The 13,068-nt window shown below is 38.3% G+C and overlaps 1 protein-coding gene across 7 annotated transcripts in view; it reads right to left on the bottom strand.

Annotated features, from left to right (window-relative positions):
• The window catches only part of SLC4A4 (solute carrier family 4 member 4), a 318,368-nt gene that overhangs the window by 198,781 nt on the left and 106,519 nt on the right, over positions 1–13,068 (bottom strand). The window lies entirely within an intron of this gene.

Raw genomic sequence — 13,068 nt, forward strand, 5'->3', positions numbered from 1 at the left:
ATGTGCTATTCACGGCTGTGCTTTGTCTTTGCGCCTTTACTAAGCCAACCACCTGGTTCTTCCCCTACCTAAAGGACTCTTGGCACCTACCTCGTGCACAGCGAAGTTACACAAAAAAGCATGGATGAAACAATGAGTAAGACAGTGAATGAAAGAACGAATAATATATATTCTGCCCCAGTTTCTCACAAGCAATCTTTCTCTGCTTCTTTCCTCTGCCTCTGTTTAAGTGCTACTAGAAAAAATGACATAGTGTGACAAAATGGGAAACCCTGAGGCTTAGCAATAATGAAGGACAGTTCGATACTCTCACTTGGTAACTTAATATTTATTAGATTTAGTGTATGTAATACACTATAGTATTTGTTGAAAGGACCCAAAATATTTCTAAGATAAAGTCCCTGTCCTCGAGGAGCTTACAGAGGGGAAGACAACACATAACAACAGGAAAACTGCCATCAACAGAAATGTAATACACAATTACTAACATTTTTTAATGTTTACATTGTACCAGGCATTGTGTTAAGTGCTTTCCATTTATTTGACACAAGCCTATGAAATATCTACTATTATTACTCCCTTGTATTACTAGATAGGGAAACTGAGTATTAAGAGGCTAAGGGACTTTCTCAAGATGACATAACTAGTAACTGATAAGACCTCAAACCCACCGGTGCTATTTCTTAGCCACCACACTCTAATGGAAGATCTCATTTAAAAAGCAAAAAGAACCCAAAAACGGTCAGATTGCCATATGAACAATACAGGCAGTAAATGTACTGGATTTCAGAAGAGACAGAAATCATAATGGCATATGAAATAGTCCTAAAGGAAACTAATTGAACATTTGGTTCATTATCCACCAAAAGGCAATTTGTGAATGTGCTCTTTTATTTTTGGTCTGGGAAGCATCCCACTGTGGCCACCCTGCAGGCCACCAAAAACATTTTTTAATAGAAATAATGATCATAACGAACAAGTCATACTGAGCATAAGTTAACATGCAAATTTCCTTCTGTGGGTTAAATGAGGACTTCTGGATTTTGTATTTTCTTCTTGGCAAAGTCCACCATCTGGTAAAGTCTTAGCTATCAAACTAAAGTATAAAAAGAAATAACTATTTATTTCTTTAAGTTATTAATGTGCTATCACCAACTGGTTTACATAGTTACCATTTTAAGCATTCATTTCTCTCCTTCATTCTGACATAAAAGTTTGCGGGTCAACACCATGGTTGTTAGAACTTCCACAATTCATCTATTAGACCACTGTAGTACCCTAAAAATACACTTCAATATATATATTAAACCTTCAAACTTCATTTTCACATTCATAACTATACAAAATGAGAAATAACTAAATGAGTAAAGTATCATCTACATCTTTAACCACACACACACCGTAGTGGCTCTCTGTTACTCTTGCCCACTCAGCACTCCTAACCTCTTTTTCTGATACCAGCACCCCATTTTCCACTGGAGAACCATCTTTACACTTGTAAGTCCATTGAGGCTGAACCCACCTCCTGTGACCCAGGTTTGGACAATGAGAATATCACAACTCTTGGCCACAGCCATTAATTTTTGAGTGGACACTTTACCTAATCCAGGCCAATCAGAGTAAATAAGTGTCAGCCTTTTGTTGGAACTTCCAGGAAATAAATTTTCACTTTATGCTAAGGTGTTAAGATGGTAATAAAACCTTTGAGTGCAGATGGCCATCTTGCAACCCTAAAAGAAGAGCCTGCCTAAGAATAAAGCAAACACAGAAGAACTCAGAACCAAGCCAGGGACAGGTTCCTGATACCATCAGTTAAGTGCCTAGATCCAGCCATGCCTGAAGTCAGTTACTTTTCAATCATATGTGATGCTTCCCTTTCAGCTTAAAGTAATCTGAGACAATTTTTTTGTCACTCACAACCAAAAGAGTCCTCATACACATGTCTATGATTCCATTTTATTGGATTAGAGTCGAGCTAACTTGTATTAGCCATCCATATATTAGCATCTTCAAATTAATTGCACTGAAGAACCGTTTTTATAGAATCCAAGTTTTCCTGGAGGGATGTGTACGAGTCAGCTAGACTTTCTCCATGCCTTAACCTACCTCTACCTCAACAAATCCAGAAAATGACTATTGATTCACATGCTGGCAGGCTTTAGACAGGCAAATTAGATGGTTACTTTTTCTGTTTCAAATTAGCTAAGAAATTGAAACAGCCAAATAGCATTCATTAAGATGGATAATTTTAAAAATTCTTAGGTATCCATGTATTAATAAGCTCCCACACATGAAAAGCTGTCAATTATCACAATTATCCTTAATAGGCCATGACATTATTATTCCGGTATAAAGAGTCAACAGCACTAAGAGCCTGAATTTCAGAATACCACCAAACTATCTTGCTTAGGAGCACAGTAAGTTCAATTTCAGGTAGCAAGAGGTGATAAAAACTAGAGTTTGCTGAGACATTTTTGGGAAATATCTGTGTCTTAGCCTTTCATCTTCAAAATGTTGAAAAAAATAATTTACCTATGGTTTACAGTAGAAAAATGTTATCAGGACTCCGGTCGTATCTATAAGACACTCAGCATTCTTTAGAACAGCAGCCCTTGTCTTCCCCAACTTATTCTATCTGCCTCCTTCATAATTTCTGCCAACACAGGGAGATGGAAAAATTAAAACCAGGCTGTCAGTGGTGTGAATGTGGGTTTTTTAAATGCTGTTATGCCATTCACCTAGAAGTAGTCCCAGTGATGGTCTAGCAGTCAAATAAATTTTGTCTATGAAATTCCGGGGCACACAGTCTCAATAAAACATTGGCTCAAAGCCTTTCTGGTCTGTTGATTCTTTTAGTAATTATTCCAATTTTATTAATTATATTATTTATATTATTTCAATAGACAGACATAAAATTCAAATCAGTCATTTTGGGTTTCAGTAGCCTCAATGGTGACCGAAACTAAGTAACTGTTATGGACTGTTAGGTTTCACCCTAACCCCTAATGCGATGGCCTTTGGAGATGGGGCCTTTGTGAGGTAATTAGGTTTAGACTAGGACATGAGGATGGGCCCTCATGATGGGATTAGTGTCCTTATAAGAAGAGACACCAGAGAGCTTGCTTCCTCTCTCTCTCCACCATGAGAGGACACAGTGAGAAGGCAGCCATCTTCGAGCCAAGAAGTAGGCCCTCACCAGGGAACCAAATCACCAGCCACCTTGATCTTGAACTTCTCAACCTCTAGAACTGTGAGAAATAAATCCCTGTTGTTTAAGCCCCCCAGTCTATGGTATTCTGTTATGGCCGTCTGAGCTGACTAACACAGTAAAACTAAACTCACTAATGGTGAAACTAAACTTTTTTACTTTTTTTCCTGGAGTTTACTTTCCATGATATCAGTTTCCCTGCTTCATTTAAAACAGGCTTGTATGATATTCACAAGACTTTGTGGGGGAAATGGGCTCACAGAAACAGTAATAACCCAATTTTCCTGACTACTTGCCCCAACTGTAGATCACAAGACCGCATCCTCACTGATAAATCAACCTCCCAAGTAAGTGCTGGGTCCCTAAGGGATGTTTCACACATACTCATCCTTTCGGCTCCAGCCCCATTGTGGATTGCCTCTGTCTGCAAAACCACCTGGAAAGGGGACCATATTATGGACACTGTCACCAGGGCCCAGCATGGCAATGTCAATTCCCTGCCAAGGACGTTGCTTCCAAAATTCCCAAGGAGGAAATACCCAAGATGCCAAAACAACACAGTGGTGGGAAGAAAAAACCAAGTCACCAAGAAGTCTAGATGGAATACCATGACAGATAACATGGATTTGATGGTTCAGTGCAGAGTTCACTGTGTTGGTCTGCCCCTGCTTGAGTCCTCAGTCATGTCTTGTGACACCAACCACATGCCAGGGAATTTCCAGAAGAAAAAAAAGTAAGGAATTCCTATGACCATGCCCATTTATTCACATTTAACCACCAGGGCGTCCCTGCTCGTTAAAATTATGAGATATCTAATGCCTTACGTATCTGGATAAGCATTAACTTCTGATTTTGTTTTTAACTTCCTTCTAGTCTTTTGTTCAGATCAAATTACAGTACCCAAAGATCCAGCTATACCCAGATCCTTTCTTTAGTGAATCAATAAATTCTTTTTCGTTTGCTTGTTTATTCCAGTTATAACTGGTTTTCCTGTACTTGCAACCAAAAGTTTACTGATTTATATACTATGCATAGAAAAAACAGCAGAAGGATATATATGTTAAAAATTATCTCTAAATGACGGAATTTTTGGTGATTCTCGTTTTCCTCATTTTGCTTATATGTAATTTCCAAATTTTCTAAAATTAACATTAATGTCATTATTACAAGGAAATCAAACCAATTAAGGTATTTTTAACTGCTGACATGAGGACAGCAATGTCAAATTAGTGCCAGATAGTTTCCTACAGTACTTGAAACTGCAGAATCTCAATTCTCTGTCTCAACGAATGTCCAAAAGAAACATAACCCTCTAGCACTTGCCTTTACTGCTGTCTAGGGATTCAAACAGCCAGCTCTAAGCCACGTAACAGGACTGGCCATGGTTCTGAAAACCAGCAGACTGAGCAGCCACACGTGTCTAATATAATCCCATGGGCACAGAACAATGGGGATGGAAGTGAGGGGCTTCATGCAAGTGGCATGGAAAGGTAAGCTGCCTTCTGCAGATAGGAACTCACTCATTAATTAAGATAGTAGCGAATATAGCCACCCAGCAACCTCCTCCTAAAAGAAAAAGTTCCTAGTGCGTGTCATAGTTCCCATTTCCATTTTCCTTTAATTTCTAACTCCCTACTTCACTTCTCTTTGCTCTGCCAGAGCTGTCCGTGATAAGGTTTACATGATGAATCACTCTGCTTAAGAGTGAACACATCAGCATTTTCTCCAGGTTCAACTCAGAACAATTATCAGCACGATTTATACCCTGAGGTTTCTAAAGTCAGGCTCAATTCTCATCAACATTAGGAAATCTTCAAGATTCCCAAAATAAACTCTACAGACTTGCTCAAATGCAACTATTTTCTATACAAAGTAGCTAAACCTATTGCTCCAATATTAGTGTCACAACTACCACGCTAATGCTGCCATTAGATGCCTCCACATACAAAAGAAGACACCCTCCTTCCTGTAGACTCACTTTCAAAATGCATTAGAACATAAAGGCACAGAGCTATAAAGAATCTTTAGGACTTCTGACTTGATTGCCACATTGCCCAAAAATTCTACCCATCTTTCCTGGATAGCAATATTGAGAAATGTGATTCAAAATATAATCCCATTAAAAAGGGAGAGTGGGGACTGGAAGTATCAAGGAAACCTTACATAGGTGCTGTTTCTTTAAAAAGGTCACATTCCTCACAGATATATCACTGCTCTAGAGACTTTGATAGAACTCTGAATATCCAGAAATGTCAACAAGATTCTACAGTAAGTTTTTCTTCTGTTCTACCTTATTTAAGTCTGCTCTGAGTTAAGGTTTAAAAATTAGTGGCAGTGATCCCCAACATCTCTGAAGCTTAATTACATTCTCAGCAAAGAAAAATATATGTATTCCAGGTCTTCCAATACTACCTACTTGACATTTTTAGTTTCACATTGCTCACAAAGCATAATGCTTCATTGGCCTTGTTTTATCTACCCAAGAGACTCTGAATTAGGGAAGCCAACCAGCAACACAAGTCCATTGGCCAGCAAAGACCTCAAAACCAAGCCAGAATCTAAAAGACTATTTGGAAAATCTGCTTGAGAAACGGCATATGAATGACAAGAGTCTCATTACAAGCAAAATTTTGATGCTGTTTCATTAAGTACCTTCCCAAATTATCAATAGAGTTTGCTAAATCTATTTTCAATAAACAATAAAATGGAATCAGCTAAGTTTTTCAAACCATATTTTAGAGTAGAGGAGCATAATTTGTGATACAAATAAACTTCCTTCTACATTATCCATATAGCTAAATCACACAAAGCTGATGGAAAATATAGATCAAAGTGTGTACGCGGGCTGGTTAGGGATTTTGATTTTCTATTAAAGTGTGCTATGAACAATCCATGTATTTGACAGAGTAATATCAACAAAAGTAAAGAAGTCATCCTTTTCAACACCGTAAGCTTTTACTATAATATTTCTATCCAACATTTATTAATCCCTTATATAAAAGCCTATGTATAATACTTCAAGTCATCTGAAGATGACCTCAGTTTATCAGTGGGGAGGTAAATGAACACCACTTCAAAAGAGATTCATTATTAACAGCTTCCTGTTCAGAAAGAGGCAGAGAAAGTATTCAGTCACTTCTAAGGCTTGTGTTGATGTGCAAGGCACACAATTCCTTAATTGGGTGCAGAATTTCCAATTAATTAAATATCAATCAAAAACTTAATAGTTTCTTTGCCTTCTCAGACTACCTCTTCTTTAGATCCATCATGAATCAGTTTAAGCTGGTTCAGAAATACATTTGTCAATTTATCACACTTTTCAAGACCTACATAAGCTCAAAATTTCTTTCCTAGAACTATGTTCATAAAATGCTTTAGCAACCATATAAAGCAGAGATTAGGCATTCACCTGAAAACTGTCCAAATTCCTCTGCCAACTTCCTTATGTGGGAGGGGCAGGAAAGAGGCACTAGCAAAGTAAGGTATCAGGGATTCAGTTGTGGAAGGATAAAAAGAGGGAGACAGGGAGCCCATACTAAGGCAATGGAAGGTGCTCTGAGGCTGAAAAACAAGATAAGCCAAAATCCATACGAGGAAACCAAGGTACAAATGCCAGAAGCAACAAATAAAAACAGCATTCTAAAGGGACCAGAAGGAAGAATCAAGGTCAAGTTACCAAGAGTGAGACAGTAGGGTAAATTGAGATAGAAACAACCCAATGCTTGTATGTAGGTGAGTCAATAGAACCTAAAGGTCAAGGCAAATATTAAATATAAATACTCAGTTGTCTAATAATGTGAAAATGAACTAAAGAAGTACTGTTGCTGGGGGTGTGATGGGGGGGTTGTCTCATAAATTTTAGGGAAGACTCACATAGGATACTGAAGACCCTCCAAACCTTGCTGACATGCTGGCAAAATTCCCCCAAGCGATCAGTGAAGTGTTTAGAGCAGCTGGTTCTCACAACTTCAGGGGGAATGGATGTTGACAGTTTAGGGAGTATTCATTGTTCAGACTGGGTTCTGCACGTGCTCTCCTGTCTAGGGACAGCACAGGGAGTTTACTCCTCCAAACAACACCACCCTGAGTAAACAGTAACATGGGTGGAGTGATGGAATTGGAATTATAAGACCTAGATCCCGTGCTCAGCTCCAGCTCCAACTGAGCAAATCTCCCTTTACCCTCTGACTCAGCTTCCCCATCTAGTTGACAGATAACAACAGGAAGAGTGAATAGGTTTCAAGGCACATCTATGGATGGTGGAATTGAATTTCGTTCTTCCAGCTTATAGAAATCTACTCAGAAATACAAGACAGTGTTATTATATTAAATGATATACCAATGTACTATTCATTCTGTCACTTTTGATCTCATCTTTCCTTTGAGAAGCAATACCAACAAATTTTCAAATGCAAAGATTGAAAAAAACTGAACTTCAGTTTTTTTGAAACTGAACATTCTGGGATAGAAAACTAATCCTTAGCAATATTCTTACTCTTATCTACCTTGTTATTTAGTTAAAGATGTGTAGTGAGCACTAACTAGGAGTATTAAGACACTAGCCACATAAAGGAACTGCCCAATGAACCAAGATATTTACTCTTCCTTTTTCAATGAACTTATCATCAAATGTGGCAACAAAAATAAACCTCAGTGAAAGGGACCTAAAGAGGTAAAGATACATAACCAACTCCAGAGACCTAAGCAAGCACAAAGTACTGAAGATGATTAAGAAGCTGAGACTTCACTAGAAGAAGAATAAAGCATGTGAATAAGGATAAGGACTTTCAAAGACAGAAAGGGAAAGGTATGCCTGATGATTCACAGACAAAAAGAACACACGGTGGAAGGAACAAAGCCATGCACGAGGCTGACGTACTGAAATGAATGTGGAAACTTTGTGCAGAGCATGAGTTTTGATTCACAGGTCCTAATGACAAGCACCTCCTTTTTCTCTTCAAGTAGTGTCTTCAAAACAAATATGCAATCAGCAACCCAGGAGATACGCAATAGATATTAAACAACATCGGTTATCTCTGAACTGCACCCAAAATACACACACATTAAGACTGCTATCCCGTAAGATAAGCCCATCCAGTCTATACTCTTGCCTAACAGAGACTTTAGGAAGCATAATTCTATACTATAGTAAAACAAAGCTCATGTTAAAATAAAACATGTAAATTAGTTCTTAACCGTGTTCCAAAAAAAGTCTTAATTTTTCAAAACAAGAGCCCAAATATTTTTATAGACTCCATTCTTGGTTTACATAAAAGTAAATTATAGTTATTAAATAACTGAACTTGTGCCTCATACACTCAAAGAAAAACTGCCCAATGCCCAGTTCTTATAATGTTATATTCATCTAATTCTACTTTAAAATACTCCCCAAAATGCCCATCTAATAGTTACTTGTGATGCCAACTAAATGAATCCCCTAAACAGAATTCTGAAAGTAAGTTTCTAATCATTTTTTCCTGGCCACTAATATAAAATATGCCTAAATATTAAAATTTTATTATTTGGACATTAAATCAGTTGATACTAAATTTTTCCCTATAGAGTGATTCATCTGAGTCTATCCTGAACCTATTACTATTTAAAATGACCCAAGACTTTGAGGACAATAACTTGGCTTACAATCTTATTTGGGATATAATCACATATAAGCAAACTAGGCTACACACCCACTGCAGTTGTGTCTTCCAAAATTTATATTTGTATTTTCCACTATCACAGGGTTTCATTCTTCTTCTGTCAATTGATACCACTTGTAAGCCTCTTGAAAAGACAGTTACTGGGGCCGGCCCTGTGGAGTAGAGGTTAAGTTCGGCATGCTCCACTTGGGTGGCCCAGGTTTGCAGGTTCAGATCTCATGCTAAGACCTACACCACTCATCATCCATACTGTGGTAGTGACCCACATACAAAACAGGGGAAGACTGGCACAGACGTTAGCTCAGGGCTAAACTTTCTCAAGCCAAAAAAAAGAGGAAGAATGGCAACAGATGTTAGCTCAGGGTGAATCTTCCTCAGCAAAAAAAAAAAAAGAAAAGAAAAGAAAAGACAGCTACCGATAGGGAGTTTATTGAAGAAAGTCTTCAGCTTGCTTTTTATTTTTTCCAGCCAAGCAGTTTAAACTATAATATTTGCATTATTAGGGCACTTTATTAGAAATGTGACTTAATAAGTAGACCCATCAATAAACAGCACTTACTAGGAACACACATTATCTGAGAATACTCCTATAACCTAAATATTATTATCTCTATATTCATAAATGAAACATGCTCAAGGAGGTGCCATACATTACCCAGATCACAAATCTAGGACTGGGGAGATGTAGACTCAGAATGCAGTTATGGAGATTTGTCTGACCACAAAGTCCATACTCTGTTTTTTTATCACAGTGTGCTTCCCCCTTCATTTCTATTACTACTGTGTTTCTGAACACAGGGCACCCTTCAAGAACCCACGCTCCATATCTCAAAAACATGTCTGGCCATTGACTTGAACTCTTCGAAAGTGAGGCATGTTAAAATCTTGACAATAACCATGTTTATTTTTCTCTTTAAAGTCACCAAGCACTATACATTACGAAATGCTTCCAACAAGTGCTAAACTTTTCCTACACTAAGCTTGGGAGTGAGCCATTATTCCCTTACTTTCAACAAGCCATCCATTCTATTCCTTTTAATTTATTTCCCTCTAATTATAAACGGCTTTAAGAGCTGTCTAAATTCACTCCAGAGCTCAAACAACTTAGCCTATATACTTGTCAGTTTTAACTTTGGGGGTTAGAGATCTGTTTAAGAGTCAGATGAAATGCATACAAACACATACAAGCAGAGTTTTGTATAAAAATGGACATGATTGCTTTGGAAAATGATTTTCTTCAAACTTGTCAGACAATTTTCAAGAAACATAAAAAAGGCGTTTATTTCAGAGAATAAACTAACCCTGTAGGGTTGCATGTACGTAAGATTCAGTGATGGGTGTACACTGGAAAAGAAGAAGAGAATCAACTAACAGTGCATACACACATTCCCATAAAATCTGAGATGTTAAAAAAAGTATCCCATGAAAATTAGCCAAGAGCATTACAACTTTTAAGACTATCTAACTCTTGAGGATCAATCAATGCTTACAATAATGCAGTACATTAGCTGAAAAAGTACCTTCCTATTTTACAGCCCTCTCTAGAGAGCTTTAAAAACACATGTGACCTGCATTTTACAATGGCCTGCACCACCACGGTGACTGGTGACCACTTTGTTTATGGACTCCTTTCCCTAATTTCCACCAGGGTGAAATATGTCAAACAGATGTTAGAGGCACATCTCTTAGCAACATATTCAGTTCCCACTGAAAACTTTACAAATCTACATTACAAATGCTTGAAACAGAGATATTTGCGAAAGTCCAGAAATGATCAGAGCAAGGATTTTCTTCTCTACTTCAAGTGCAGCAACTCTGTTTCAAAAGTAAGGCTGCTGGCGAATAAATTGAAGCCCAGTGGATGACATTCTGTCAAAACAATCTGCAAACGTTTATTTTGCTGCCACAGTTCAGCTGAAACCAGTTCCTACTGAGATACTGACACTGCTATAATGTTGATTCATGCTTTTGTGGCTTCAAAAATTAATAACCGTAACTTTTGTTTTTTAAATGGTTTGGCATTGCCAGCAGTATGCTACCTCCAACTGGCTCTAAATAAAGCGGTTCCTGATTTAGCTTGTTCTCAAAAGCAGCAAGCCATCTCTCTGAAGCTTTGGGCCCTAACTGATTTCTCATGCAACAAAGTGACACTAAAGACTGTACCACTGTCCTTTATGCCCAAGAAGCCATGAGAGGGAACTTCAGAAACTCTCAGGAATGAAGTAAAAAACTAAAACTTTAAAAGGCTTTGTCATCAAATATGTACTTTCAATTGAAAATGTCTACACTACAGTGATGACATCTTCCACATCACAAACCAATCCTTTCATCTAATGGGCACGTTCTTCAAAACTGAAATGAGAAGGGATAACTGAGCCACCCACCCGGCCTCAGGATATCTCTGTAAATGTCCACGATTTGTCCTTAAACTTTAAAGAGTCTTATGGATTTTGCATTTAAAATTAATAGTTCTATGATTATTTTATTATAAGAATCTTTTTAAATATCCAAGTAAAAGTGATGCTTCAGGTAAATATTATACAATCCTTCTGTACTTCATATCACTGAACCCCATGGGGCACCTGGAGCCCAGTCCAAGAAGAAAGTCTTCTTGCCTCTGTTGAAGACCTAAATCAATGCCTGCACCATGGCGTGGCAATGGCTCCATGTGCATCCTGGTGAGTGTGACCAACTCTCATCCACTTCTTTAAGTTTCTTGTCATAACCAAACTATGATAAAGCTATGAAGTGTCTATTTAATATCTCTCGTATATTTTTTGTTTTCCCAGGAAACCCAAGCCAAGCCAAAGTCTTTATACAGTTCAAAACACTTCCTTGCCTTGGTGAGGTAAACTATTAAGAGAGTAATTTTGGACAGGTCAGCTCTGCCTAAATCTATGGTATTTGCACAAGTTGTAGGTTTGATGCTGTTGGACATAGAATAGAGAGAAAAACAAAGAATTCCATGGGAAAGGGAGGAACCCAGAAAGGCAGCCAAATTTCCAGTCTCTCAAGATCCAGATAGTCATTGTTTGGCTTGATAATTTTATAAATTCCAAGAAAATCAAACATAAAAATTATTTATTATGTTTGACTTATCCAATCTCCCTTAAAAAGCATGGATAACTAAGGGTTGACCATGAATATGCAAAGTACCTGTAGTCTGTGATCCTATCAGGCTACTGATTCACAATTCATAACGAGTATCTATTATGTGCCGAAACTGTGTACACACTATAGTGGCTCTATCATGCATCCTGAAAGGGAATAACCCACATGTAAACAGATCATTACACTAATTGTGCTTTCGACCTATTCATTCACCCATTAAACACTAATTAAGCACCTACTGTGTATTGAGCCCCTACTAGGGCACTATGCTAGCAGCTATAACAGAATAATGTTGTTGTCGTTTTTTCCTTAAGGATCTTTGGAAGCCTACAGTTCAGTGTGGCTGGAGCACAGAGCATGAAAATGTGGTAAGAGACAGGAGACTATAAAAACAGAGACAAGGTAAAGCATGAATGGCCCCATATACTTGGCTGAGGCGTTTAGACTCTCTCTTATAGTACCAATAGGGAAGTGTAGAGGGCCTCAAGCAGGGAGTGGCAAAACCAGGTGTGTATTTTGGAAAGCTATTTATGGCAGTGCCAGGTTTGGTGAGGTGGAGGAGGGAGAGTGTTCAGCAGTCCTTTTTTTTTTTTTTTTTTTATGAAGATTAGCCCTGAGCTAACATCTACTGCCAATCCGCCTCTCTTTTTGCTGAGGAAGACTGGCCCTGAGCTAACATCCATGCCCATCTTCCTCTACTTTATATGTGGGACACCTACCACAGCATGGCTGGCCAAGTGGTGCCATGTCCGCACCTGGGATCCAAACCGGCAAACCCCAGGCCACCGAAGCGGGAATGTGCGCACTTAACCACTACACCACCGGGCCGGCCCCTGTTCAGCAGTTCTTACCACAATGAAAACATCTGTAAAGTTGTGATTAGTAGTTGTGCACACCTATTCAAGCTGACTGCTCTTTGCATCTCACCATCTTCGTGTTCTTGGCTGCATACACCTTAGAATGTGGCTGCCTGCTTCTGTTTGTTTCCAACAATCTGTGGTTAGGCTACCTTGCTTCAAAAGCGTACTCAGGATTTCTTTTGAACTCTGTTCATAAATGCACCACTTCCACTTGTCAGACAACATCCGGTAA

Source organism: Equus asinus, chromosome 3 (genome assembly GCF_041296235.1).
Source record: "Equus asinus isolate D_3611 breed Donkey chromosome 3, EquAss-T2T_v2, whole genome shotgun sequence".
In the NCBI taxonomy this organism is placed as follows: domain Eukaryota; kingdom Metazoa; phylum Chordata; class Mammalia; order Perissodactyla; family Equidae; genus Equus; species Equus asinus.